This window comes from Camelus dromedarius, chromosome 17, assembly GCF_036321535.1.
Source record: "Camelus dromedarius isolate mCamDro1 chromosome 17, mCamDro1.pat, whole genome shotgun sequence".
Taxonomy (NCBI): Eukaryota; Metazoa; Chordata; class Mammalia; order Artiodactyla; family Camelidae; genus Camelus; species Camelus dromedarius.
In genome coordinates this window covers 3,112,762-3,125,919 of record NC_087452.1, presented here as the reverse complement: position 1 = coordinate 3,125,919, position 13,158 = coordinate 3,112,762, and the positions used below count along the sequence as shown (strand labels likewise).

The following is a 13,158-nucleotide window of genomic DNA, read 5'->3' as shown; positions in this document are numbered from 1 at the left end:
GTGACAAGGTGGGGCTTGATGCCTGTGGAGCCCTGAGCTCTGTGCCTGGCCCCTGCTAGGTGCTCCATAAGGGCCATTTCCCTCTCGGGGATACATGCCCTTACCAGCTTGCAGGACATTTTCACCTTCTTTGTCTCTACAGAGCTTAATGACTGTCTGAGTTCTTTTTTTTTTTTTAATAGAGTGATGTTGTGATTTTTAAAAATTTATTTTATTAAATTTGGGGGGGAGGTAATTAGGTTTATTCACCTATTTTAATGGAGATACTGGGGCTTGAACCCAGGACCTCATGCATGCTAGGCATGCGCTCTACCACTGAGCTGTACCCTCCCCCCTGGATTGTCTGAGTTCTTAATCATCATCCTCATTTTACTGACGGGGGACGTGAGGCCCAGAGTGGGGAGCTGACCGCACAGAGAGTGGGGGCTGGATCTGAGCAGGCCTTTTGGACCCCAGATCTCACCCTCCTAGGACTGTCTGCCGTTCAGCAAATGTTTAACCCCTACAGTCGAAGGCTTTGCGACCTTCAGAAGAAACCAGATTCTGCCCTTGTCTTTACCTCCTCTGTCCCCACCTGGATCCAGGGACCACCCACACTCCTGACTTGTGCCAGGGCCTCCTCCCTGGTCTCCCTGCCTCCACCCTCGCCACCTGGGGTCCTGTCTCCTTCCAGCAGCCAGAGGATGGTGTTAAATCACAGGTCAGACCACACCCCTCCTCTGCACTGTACACTGCAGTGGCTCCCACCTTCCTCAAAGGAAAGCCAGAGTCCTTAGGAGGCCCCGCTTTGCACCCCCCTACCCACTGCTGCACCCCCCCCCCGGAACACCTTAGGCTGGCTCTGGCCCCTCCCTGCTGGAGAACCCCCCACGCCCCCGCCTCTTTTCAGCCTTTCTTCAAATGTCCCCTACTGAGTGAGACCTGTTATAACCCCTGTATTTATTTTTAATTTTATATTTTTCCATTTTTTATTTACTTCTAAGTGGCGCATATAACCCAGGAATACCCCTGAGGCATTTTAAGGGCAAATCTTAGACTCTTTTGTTTCATCTGTATCCCCAACAGATCAAGACTTTTTCTTAAGTGTAATTAAAATAGCAGCACCGACCCACCAGAATCCACCATGATTTCTTAACACCGTCCCGTTCCCAGACCTGGTGCAGTTTCCCTCTGGGGCCTCCCACGTGTCTCTCCACGCCTGGTTTATTCAAGTCGGGATCCAGCTGAGGTCCTCAAACTGCATTTGGGTGACTGGGCTCTTAAGTCTCTTTTATCTATAACAGTACCTTCTCCCCACCCCCCCTTTTTCTCCTCTTTCACTCTATTTGTTGGCAAAACCGGGTCATTTGTCCTGTGGGATGGCCTCATGGTGTCTGTCCCCTGTACTTCCTGTCGACTAGTATCTGGGTCTAGAGCTGGATTTAATTCGGGTCCAATTTTGCAGGCAGAGGGGCTTGGCTTCCTTCCACATCCATCTGGGGGACACACATGCCAGAACGTTCCCACGTTTGGTGATGCCGGGATCAGTCCAGGGTTCAAGTGCTGTCTGCCTGGGCCCCTCCGTCACAGAGCCCCATTCAACCTTCCATGGATGCTCGGTGCCGGATCCTGTATTTTCTCAGGATTGCAGAAAGGTGGTTTTCTTTCCAGTTCTCTTATTTCTCCTGCACTTACTTGCCGTGGTTCTTCTGTAAAGAATGACATTCCCTTATTAGGTTCCCCCAAAATACCGTTCAAACAGGAAGACGGGATAAATGCTTCATTCTTTACCTGCGTTTTCTGTTTTCAGAGTAATCAGTTGGTGCCTGTCACCGAGTGGAGTCGGATTTATTCTCCCTGTTGCACCTTGACTGCCTCCAAAGGAACCGAGGAGGCTCTTTTTTCTTTTGAGAATCCCGGACACATGGATATTACAGTTTGGGGGTCATTATTCTTTTTGATGCTCAGCATGTCCTACATCCAAGCTGGCTTCTGTGTGATTCCCCACCAGACTTGAAGCAGCTCCTTACTCTGGCCCCACGAGATGTGCCGGGCTCGTCTTGCGCTTTCCCTGCGCCAGTCCTGGAGTCAGCCACTTCCCCCAGGAGCCCTGGGGGTCCTTTTAGTGGGAAGAGGTATTTGGAGACCACAATCTGGGTTCTGAGGGTCCCTGCAGGATCGGCCACATCTCCTGCACTCGATGCCCCTTGCTCTGCTCTGCTTATTTCTAGCACATCTCACCCTCTCATGTCCTGCAGCTTTTACTTCTCACATTGGTCATCTGCTGTCTGTCTTCCCCACTAGAACGCCCCCACCGTGTAGGCTTGGTTCTGTTCGTGGCTGTGCTGCCCGGCCTGGCATACAGAAGGTGCTTAATAAAGTATTTGTTGAAAGAGTGCATGGATGGATGGGTGTCCAGCGTCCTCTCCCTCCCGCAGCCTGGAGAAGCAGTGACAAGGGGTCTGTCCCCCACCCCCTCTCCTCCGCCTGCAGAGCCTGGGGGCCTCTGTCTTATTTAGATCAGCAGAGCTGGGTGGCAGAAATGTCACACCACTTGGCCCTTGGGGAAGAAAGGGCCAGGCTGAGAAGATTAAAGGCATGGCTGATGAGATGCTAATTTGTTTCAGGAAGCAGGTGGGGGTGGCAGCAGCCCATGGCCTCTGGGGCTTTGTGAGGCTGAGGCAGGGGTGCAAAAGCAGAGTCGAGGGTGGAGGCTGGCCTGGATCCCTCTGGGATCCTCTGTGATCGGTTTCCTTCTCTCAGCCCATGGGCTCGGTCACCTCATTTTTGAGGGTTGTCAGATGGCCCTGTGTTTCAATCCTGGCCTGGCTGCTTCCGTGGCTGTGTGACCTTTGGCGATGAGAGGAGCCTCTCTGGGCCTTGGGGCAGAAGAAGTGAGAGGCACAGGGAGGGTGAACCCAGGCAGGGCCATGGAATGGAGCCCACGAAGCCAGAGGACAGCGGGGACTTGCTTGGCGGGACCACCCCGTAGCCCACCTGAACTCAGGCCTCCTTGCCCCCCCCCGCCCCCCCCGTAGCCCACCTGAACTCAGGCCTCCTTGCCCCCCCGCCCCCCCCCGTAGCCCACCTGAACTCAGGCCTCCTTGCCCCCCCCGCTCCCCCTGTCTGCCCCCCCCCCGGCCCCCCCGGGGGTCTGCTCTTTCACCCTGGCTGCATCTGCTCTAAGGGGGTCGTGCCCTTGCCCACATTGTCCCTGGGGCTGCCCTTTCTGCACAAGGAGCCCTGTGAAAACCTGGGGACGGTGGAGGGGGCGCCTGCTCAGACAACAGGCAAGCTCTGGATGGCTGGAAGCCAGAACCCCCAGGCTCCCTTCTCGAGTCCTGCCAGGAAAACCACGCATCTGGGGCTCCCGCGCCGCTAAGGAACCCGTCGCCCAGCTGTGGCCTCCTTCAGCTAAAGTCCGCGGCCCCGGGCCCCGCTGAAGCAGAGTGGGGAGCATGCCAATCTGTGTTCTGTCTATCGTTCACTCATTTGCTCACTCACTCATTCATTCACTCCGCATTTGCTGAACCCCTGTTCTGTGCTGGAACCTGAGATGAAGAAGACACTGAATTAGTCAGGATGCTTTGGGGTCCAAGTTACCAAAAACCCAGCCCAAACTAGCACAAGCAAAGAAGGGAGTTTATTGGCTAAAGTAACTGAAAAGGGGTATTACTGACATCAGGTACAGTGGGTTCCGTGCCAAGGTGACCTCATCACCAGGATTTGATCAGTCTCACCACCCCACTTCTGTTTTAGTGCCACAACGACCACCGGCAGCTCCAGAATGACACCACTTCTCCGCACCCTGCAATGGAAGGATTTCCCTTTCCCAGCAGTTTGATCGAGTCCCAGAAGAGTCTCTCGCTGGGCTGACTGAGTTAGTCACCGTGGCCAGGGTGGGAGTGTGCTGGCTAGCGGGCTCTGGTCAAGGGTCCTCCTGGAACTGGGGGCAAGCTCCACCCAGTCTGAGTGCGAGAGGGAGCAGCTCCCCCAGGAAAGGGGGGATGAAGCTGCCAGAGGAAGAGAGCACTGGAGGCAGAAAACAGGGGTCCATGCAGACGCCAGCTCCCAGAGAGCTTGAGGTCTGCAGAAGTCGCACTGCTCGGGGGATAAGAGGAGAGTACTGCTCACCTGCTGTACACAGATGCTCCAATATGTGGAATCACTGGGCAGTGCAGATTCTTGTCCCCAGTGTTCAGATGGGGAAACGGAGTCCAGGAGAAGAGCATCTTCCGCAGGTGGGAGCTCTTGGAGGGCAGGGACCACGTCCTCCTCAGCTCTGCTCCTTCTGCAGCACCAGACACAGTGCCAGGGAGCTTCTCGGTAGGACCTGGGTCTTCTGGGATCGCCCCACCGTCCCAAATCAGCTCCGAGTGGCTGGGCTCCGGTGCCTTGTCTCCAGTGCCTTCTGAGTGGATCCATGTCCCTCTCGAAGGGCACAGTCCACGACACTTTGAACTTGGGAGGAGCTGGGAAATAAGCCAACGGAGGCTCAGTGGGCCATGCTGAGTCAGGATTTGAGCTCAGGCCTGCCCACCATTGAAGGCTTGTGTTCTCTGACTTCTCCCTCACTCTGCACAGCCATGCTGGGGATTTGCTGTTCAGCAAGAGGCCCGGGCTTCCCTTCCGTTGGGAGGGATGGCAGCAGAGGGGGTAGGATGGGATGGGGGCAGCCCGCCCGCTGTCTTGTGTCTCAGGAAGAGCTGGATGATCTCAATCAAGTACCCAGTTCCATCTTCCCTGGGCTGGCCCTGCATGGCCCCAGCCACCCTCACCTTAAGGACAAAAAGGACAGAATTCCCCCACTGGAGTCAGTATAAAGGACCCAGGACCCCTGGCTTCACTGAGTGGCCCCCGGAGGGCTTCCCCCAGCCCGACCTCTACCAACAAGCACCTCCGGATGCATCTGTCTGGAATCCATGCTGTGGGGGTCTCTGAGTCTGGGACCCGCTCTCTGTTAGAACTGGTTGATCTGCTAGCCTCAGGGAGGCACTAAAGGCCTGACAGAGCCCAATGGAGACTCCTGGGCAGAATCAGATCATTGAGAAGGGAATCAGTGGCTCTCTGTGTAATTCGCTTTTAATAACTGCTGGATCTCTTTGCTCGAAATCGCCCTGCACTCCATCCATAGTAGGAATCCTGCACCCTGGTGAATGCTGCACCCAGCCCTGGAGGTGGGATTATCCCAGAGAGACGGGGATTGGCAGGAAGTCTGCATGGGGAGAGACCTTCAGCTTTCTGAAGGGAGGCCCAGCTGCTGGTTCAAGCACGAAGTCTGATTTCTGTTTCCCGAGAGGGTGTCTGGCACTCCCTGTGAGGGGCCTCCGTGGTTTGGGAAAAGGGTGGAGGAAGCACTGCCGTGGTGGGGAGGGCCAGGGGCCCAGTGTCTGGTCCCACCTCTGCACCACATCTGCTCTGGGACCCTGAGCCAGCTGCCGCCCCTCTGCCTTGGTCTCCCTGGGTGTAATGCTGACCTCCGGGGCCAGACTAGGGGGTCAGAGAGGAGGCTGGCTGTGTATGAGACAGGAAGGGATGCCAGATGCATTTATTGAGTTCTTGCTGGATGCCTGGAGCACTCACATGTGTCCTTATCCCGTGTTACAAATAAGGGTGTGCATAGAGCTTACGAGTGAGGTGATGGTACACTGATGACTCCATCAGATGCCTGTGCTGGCTTCAGGGGACATAGGAGGACCAGACCCTCTCCTTGTCTTCAGAAGCGCCTAGTCTTGGAGGTGGGTAGACAATCTCACCCTAGTATGAGAAGCATTATTGCGACCCAGAAGGCAAGGACTCCAGCAGGCAGGGATCTCTGAAGGCTGAGCAAACCTTCCCAGGCAGAGAAGCTCAAGGGCCCAGTCAGAGCAGAGGAGCATTCTAGTGGGGGGGCCCAGTGCAGAGGCCTGGCAGCATCGAACAGCCCAGTTTAGGGGAGAGGGGAGGGGGATTTTTGGCAAAAGAACAGGTGGTCGAGGGGAGCATTTTGGGGAGAAGAGAACTGGGTTGGGGCGGGGGCTGCTGATGGAGGGACGGAGGTTTTGCCTCGGGGTCTGGTCCACGGGGGAACCGCGCTCCCCAGGCCGGGGCTGCGGGGGAGGAAGGGCCCTATCTCCGCTGGCTCTGGGGAGGATAGTCTATTTTAGCAACCGGGGAGGGCGGAGGCAGGGAGCGCCCAGCCTCTGCTAGTCCGCGCAGGCAGCGCAGGCAGCGCGGGGAGCGCGGGGAGCGCCGGCTCCGCGGGCGGCGGCGGCGCGGGCAGCCCGGCCCGGGGCCCCGAGGGCGGGCGGCGCGATGCTGGCCGTGTCGCTCAAGTGGCGGCTGGGCGTGGTGAGGCGGCGGCCCAAAGGTACTGGGGCCCCGGGGCTGGGGCCGGACCTGGGTCCCTAAGCGGGCGGAGGCCAGGGGCCTGGGGGGCCGGGCCTCCCCTCCCGCCCTCTCACCCACCCCTTGCCCCGCCCCGACCCCGGCTCTTCTGGCGCTTTTGAGTTCTCTCCGCTGCCGCCTGCCTTCCTCCCGGTTCTGGGTCTTTCTCTCTGGATCAGCGCGTGTGCCTCCTTTCTCTGCCCTGGCCACCCCCTGCCGCCTTCCCCATCTCTCCACCGCTCCGTTCGTTCTCTCTCTCCATCTCTTTGTCTCCTTTCTCTAAGTCCCCTTTCTTCATCTCCGCCCCCTCCCCCCATCCTCTCTCCTCTCTGGTTCTCTCTGTTCCTGTCTTCTCTCTGGCTCACCTGTTTCGCCCTCTCAGGCCCTATCTGTCTGTGTCCTCTCCTGGCCTCTGTGTCTGACGCGCTCCCTCTCTTCTCTTCTGTGTCACAGCCTCCTTCATCACCAGCCTCCTCCAGTGGCCCTGGTGGCCTTTCCTTTCCTCCCCCTTCAGGACATGGTGGAGCTGGGCAGGCAGGGGCAGTGTGTGTGTGTGTGTGTGTGTGTGTGTAGGGCTGTGTGGGGGGAGTTGGGGCAGGGGGCTGTGCACAAATGCGGGGCGTGGACTTGGGCTGAGTCCTAGTCGGTGCTGAGCCCCATTGTGTGCAGGGTCCCTTTGGCTCCATCTCCAGGAGGGGGCGAGGCTGCAGTGGGAGTCGGGGTGGGGAATAGTGTCTAGAGCTGGGAGTCCAGCCCCCGAGGCCACATGTGACCCCAGGTTTCAGCGGTGGCCCCCCTAGGCTGCCACCTCTCCGTCTGCAGCATGGGGTGAGGGGAGGTGGTGGATTCAGTCCTTATGCTTCGGGCCTCAAAACTAGGAATAATCACACTGATCATGAGAACAAGAGTAACTGATGTTAATTCAGTGCCACGGCATCCCAGGGAAGGCATTACTCATTAATTCCTCATAGCAGCCCTGCAAGGTTGGCCCTATCTTTATCCCAAGTGTACACAGGGGGAAACTGAGGCACAGAGATGTTAAGTAACTTGCCCACGGCCACACAGCTGACATATGGAGGCTTTCTCAAGCCAGCTCTTATAACTGCTGTGAGCATTTTCCAGCCTCTGAGGGGCCCATGGGGGAGTCTGGGGGGCTGCCTTAGGGGCGGTCAAAGGGTAGCAGGGTCTGTGGGCTAACAGGGCTCTCGGCCCTGCACTGGCCTGTGGGCAGCTGGTGGTGTGACATCCCAGAGGCCCCTGGAAGCCCCTTTCAGAGAGACAGCAAGGTGGATGGATGCCTGGAGAGCATCAGGTTCAGGATTTCCTGGGAGGCTTCCCAGAGAACCGTGTGCTGGATGGTTTCCAAGGGAATAGCCACCTCCCCCATCAAGGCCATTGTCCTCTTCAGATCCACAGCCCTGAGAACCCGGTGGGACCCTCCCAGCCTGGAGGGATGGGCAGACACATCCTGGCTCCTTCTGATTTGAGCATCCCCAGGGTTTGGAGAATAGCCAACTGCATGCTGCGAATCAGGCTCTGTCTCTTGAAGATGTAGGAAGTGCTTGTATTGTCCCCGACAGACCCAGGTGCAAATCCTGCCCCTGGCTTTTACTTACTTCTTGTGTGGCTCACTCAGAACCTCAGTTTCCTCATCGGTAAAAAATACCCAAGAAAAGCCACCCTTCTGAGAGCGCAGTGATGATTAGGAGGGTCCTGGCAGGGCCTGGCACACAGTAGGCTCCTGGTAACCTTGAATTTCATCTTCCCATCAGCAGCCCAGCCTCTTGCTGCCTCTTCCCCCTCACCCCTCCGCCCCACCCCACATTCACACACGACTGGCCCCAGTGTGGTTGTGCCTGGGACCAGCCAGCCCCTAACAGGAAATAAACAGAGAGCAGAAGGGAGCACGGCCTGATTAACGAGGGCGCATTGCGCTGAGGTGTGCCTGGCTCTGTGGCTTCCCTCCCCTCCCCTAGCGGGGGTCGAGGGAGGCACGTGGACCTGTGCATCCACTGAGAATGGGGACACTCCGGGGAGAGGGAGACAAGGGGCTGGAGGAAGGGAGGTGTTTCTTCTGCCTTCTTTTCCAAAATATTTTTTTAAATGTGTGAGCACACCTCTCCCCACTTCCAGCCCATATACTTTTTAAAATTTTATTTAATTAAAAAATTTTTTTTCTTAATTTTTAATTGAAAAGAATTTTTTTTTGATGGGGGAGGTAATTAACTGTATTTATTTTAATGGAGGTTCTGGGGATTGAACCCAGCACCTTGTGCATGCTAAGCATGAGCTCTACCACTGAGCTATGTCCTCCCCCAACTTTAAAAAATTTTTTAAATTTTATTTGTTTAATTTTTTGGATTATTCTGGCTCATTTTTTTAATTAAAAATTACTTATTTTTAATTTTGTTGAGGGGAGGTAACTAGGTTTATTTTTATTTTTTTAATGGAGGTACTGGGGATTGAACCTAGGACCTCGTGCACACTAGGCATGCACTCTACCATTGAGCTATACCCTCTCCTTGGTCCAAATTCTTTAATAGAGCTTCCTGTTTCCCATCTTTTCTGTGTAACACCCCCAAGTTCCTCTACCTGGATTGCTTAAGTTGGGGGGTCCCTGGGCCACATAGCCATCTGCAGCCTCTCCCAGACTGGAATTTGAGGCTTTGCTTCAGTCGGGGAGCAGTGCTTCCTGCCTGGGGCTGGGACTGGGGAAAGTAGAGGTTCCGTCCTGGCTGGCCCACCAATTTGAGCCATAGCCTGAGAGGCTGAGGCGATAAGAGCGCCCCTGGGGGCTGGACGCTCAGGGCCCCTTCCGCCTGCCTTTGTCCTGACAGTGGCCTTTGCTTCCACGTCTGGACACTGAGAAAGCAGAGGTTTGGGGAGCGGGGTGGGCCTGCGGAGCTGCTCCAACTCTGACACCTATGGGCTGGACCCTGCTCTGAGCTTTGGCCTCTGGAGGCATAGAACACTTACATTCAACTCAAAGAGTGAGTTAATTTGCTGTGTGCTGATGTGAGGGAGGCAGGATATGCAGGTCCTGGAGCCGCCTGCTGGGTGTGAGTCCCAGCTGTTTGACCAGGGCAAGTGCCTTTACCCCTCTGGACCTCTGTTTTCCCATCTGTGAAATGGGGTCGGCATTGGAACCCTCCTCACTGAGTGGCTACAAGGACAACTGAGGTGATAGTTTTAAAGTGCTAGGCTGTCAGGGCCCCAGAAGGGGATAGCTTACAGTTCCTGATCCAGAGAGTGAAGACCCAGAAAGAAATGATGTGCAGATGATGTCAGGGCTTCAGTGGGGTGGGCGGACTGGGTCCAGGTGGTGCCTGGAGAAGGAGGCAGTGATTTTGCTTGTGAGAATTCAGGGAAAGCTCCCAGAGTAGGGTCTTTAAGGATGAGTAGGAGTTTTCCAGGTCGCTAAGGGAAGAAGAGAAGTTTCAGGTAAAGGGAATAGCTTGTGCAAATGCCTGGAGGCTTGGAAGATCGGCCGCAGAGAACTGGTCAGCTGACTTTGGTCAGCTTGAAGGGTTTGGGAGAGAAGGGAGCCAGGGCAGAGGAGGTGGGAGGCTGTGGAGCTTGGACTCTGTCCTGGGGGCAGTGGGAGCCATGGAAGGTCCTTGAGCAGCAGAGCGTGGAGGACAGCTGAGTGTTAGAACGGGTTCTGGCGACTGCAGAGCACAGGTGGGGATGCAGGGAGAGGCTGGGCTGGGGTCCAGTGAGAGGCAGGATCTAGGGCTGTCATGGGGGTGGGAGGATGCCCTGTGCCATCCACTCATTCAACAGATACCTACTGAGCACCAGTTACCACCTATTGTGTGCTGGGGACTGTCCTAGGCCCTGGGGGTACAACAGGGAACAAGACGGACCAAAATCCCTATCCCCATGGAGCTGACATTCTAGGAGGAGTGACAGCCAAGGAACAAGACAGATAAGGACAATATGTGGTGGTGACACATGCTGTGGAGTCAGATAAGGGGGAGAGGGCATGGGGTGCGTGGGAAGTGAGGGACAGTTTTAGATGGGGTGTTCAGGGAGGGCCACGCTGAGAAGGTGACAGTAGAGCAAAGCCCTGACAGAGGTGAGAGAGGGAGCCAGGCAGAAATCCAAGGGGAGAATGTGGCCAGCAGAGGCCACAGCCAGTGCAAAGTTCCTGGGGTGTGGACGTGTTGGGTGTCCCCAGGCCAGCAAGACTGGAGCAGAGGGTGAGGGGGTGAGGGGTGTCTGGTCTGGCCCCTGCGGCACTGGGGGAGCCATGGACAGTTGAGGGGTGATGAGGTTATTAAGGATGGTAATCCCTCCCGCCGGCTGAGAGGGCCTCCTGCACCGTGCCCTCCTGAGGTCTGCCCGCCTGCGCGCCCAACGTGGCGCACATCTGTGATGAATTATTCACTCCTTCCTTCCCCTCCGTAATGAGACTCTCCTCTGTCTGCCTCTCGCCTCCACATCCGGCTCCTGGCGTTTCTTGCACTGCAGCAGCTGCACTGGGGTTTCAGATCTGACTCTCAACGTGGAAACGAGCCCCCCTCCAGTGCCCAGACAGCACCCCACTTCCCAGCCCCCACCCTCCTTGATGTCGGGGGCACCAGAAATTCAGATCAGCTGCTGTGTCTGGAGTCCCCGGGACTTCTCTCAAGGAGCTGGGGATAAACTCATCCCTGTAGGGGTTCCTGGAATCCCAGCAGCCTGGAGTGAACCTCTGGACCTGTTCTTTGTTCTCCGGGTGTTTACTGGGCACTTGTTTGCTGGTCACCCTGCTATGTGGTTCATGTATACTCCCTCATCCTCACAACAGTCCTGTGAGCTAAGAACTAAATTGCTCCATTTTGCAGGTGAGGAACCTGAGGCTCAAGGAGGAAGTGACTTTCTAAGGCTACACAGCCAGAGAGGATATGGTGGAGTCTGTGCACCACCAGAGCCCCCACCCCCCAGCCCTCCAGGTAGTCTGACCTCCAGCCTAAACATCTTACCACCAGGTCATTTCTCAGAGGTCAGGTATCTGGCCTCCACACCAGGAGCAGGGCCCCCTCTGTGGCATTCCCTGCCTGGGTCTACTGGTCTGTCTTCTCCAGGCTCCCCCAAGGTGCTCCACCCTCCCTCTGCTCCCCTGGCCCCGGGATAGCCCCCAGGGACAGTGGTTGGGTCCCCACAAGGTTGTCCCTCCAGGCTGAGCAGCCGCATTTCTCAGGGTCTCTCGCCTGTCCCCAGCAGGCACACCTCTGTCCATGCCCCAGCCTGCCTGTGTCCCTCCCGCAGGGCAGAGCCAGAGTTGGCTCAGGGTCTGTGGGGGTGGGTTGCGCAGGACCGAGCGGGCAGGATAAGTCGGCTCCGCCCCCAGTTCAGGGCTCGCACTTGGGATGAACTCACAGCACGTTTGCTGCCCGTGTCACCCATCAGGACCAGAGCTGATCTTGTCAGCTAACGTCCCAGCACTGTCTCCCTTTGTCACTTGAATGTTCCGTCCCGCCGGACCATCTGCCTGTCTTAATTGCCCAGATAATTATGAGGGCTGCCGGCCCTTCTCCCTCCCTGGGGAGACTGCCTGATGGGGCAGAGAGAATGTGCATCGGACAGGAGCCCGAGGCTGGCTGGCCGCACTCTCTGTGGGCCTGGAGCAGTTCCCTGCCCCTCCTGGCCTCAGTTTCCATCCTGGGCCCCCAGCTGCGCTCCCTGGGCTGAAGCCTCCTCACCTCCTCCCCCATCCGCCCACTCACTCTCCTTGGGCTGACCTTGTCTCTCCAGCCCCCACGTTTCGCTGTCTTGGCCGAGGAGAAGGTGACTCATAAGCAGATGTGTGGGCAGGTGGGAGGGCAAGGAGGTGGCACCTACCCAGCAACCTCTTACAGCCACACAACTGGGGCAGCTGGGGTTCCCGCAGGTGACCTTGGGGATGGTCCCTGCCCCTCATTGTGTCTCAGTGCCCCATTTGCAGAATAGTCCATCGAGGAATGTTTGTTTGAAGTTTGGAAACAGCTGGGGTCATTTGGAACCCAAGCAAGGGATGGAAGAGGGGGCCCCAGGCTGGAGAGGTCAGAACTGAAGCAGCCCCCAGACACCCAGGCCCCACTCCTGCCTCAGCCCACACAGGTCCCTCCTTTTGCACCTGGGAAGTTGAGGCCGGTTTTGCTCCGGGCCACCTAGCCAGTCAGAGGTGGAGAGACAGGACCCAAACCCAGGGCCCCTCCCAGGCCCCCAGGCTGCTGCTGGAGGAGGGGTGCTGGCCGGGTGGGAGGGGCAGACTGGAATGTCCATCACCACTCGGGTGGGTGTTGGGCCTACTTGGGGGTGGATGGGCAAGGAAGAGGAGGATGTGAGCTGACAATGGGACTGAGGGACGCCCAAGGGCTTGGGGACCCAGAGGGGGCACCCACCAGCCGGAGGGCCCCCCAGGATGTGACATGGGACAGCCCTGGGGGCTTGCAGGATTCGGTCAGGCCGAAGGAGGGATTGGCGCATTCCTGGGGGACTGAGAGTGCAGAGGCTCAGAGGGGAATCGGCTCAGGGTGCTGGGGACCGTGGGAGCGGGGGCGGCAGAGGAGGGTGGTCGATTTTGGACACCAGTTGGTGCCTCCCAAGGTTTCTTCCTAAATGCCGCTCAGGCGGCCGTGGAACTCAGGGTGCCTCAGCTGTCAGGTAGCAGGCGCTGGCCCTGAAATCTCGGGGTCAAGCCTTGTCCTCAAAGAAGTGGCCTCTGCCAGGGCCCACCCCAGCCCGGAAGCGCTGTCCCACGTGCCCGCTGGCGGACCCTGCCGCAGGCCCTCACTGCTTGTTCTCTAAGGATGGAGGCGGGGGGGGGGGGCTCCAGGCAGAAGGAAC

The 13,158-nt window shown here is 57.3% G+C and overlaps 1 protein-coding gene and 1 long non-coding RNA gene across 4 annotated transcripts in view; one reads left to right on the top strand and one right to left on the bottom strand.

Moving 5' to 3' along the window:
- The window catches only part of GRIP2 (glutamate receptor interacting protein 2), an 84,379-nt gene that overhangs the window by 28,741 nt on the left and 42,480 nt on the right, over positions 1-13,158 (top strand). The gene's annotated exons all lie outside the window — the stretch shown is intronic.
- On the bottom strand, positions 3,601-4,406 carry LOC135323305 (uncharacterized). Its single transcript, XR_010384701.1, has 2 exons — positions 4,114-4,406; positions 3,601-4,011 (listed from the first exon to the last, which is right to left on the bottom strand). It is a non-coding gene; the product is annotated as an uncharacterized LOC135323305 (long non-coding RNA).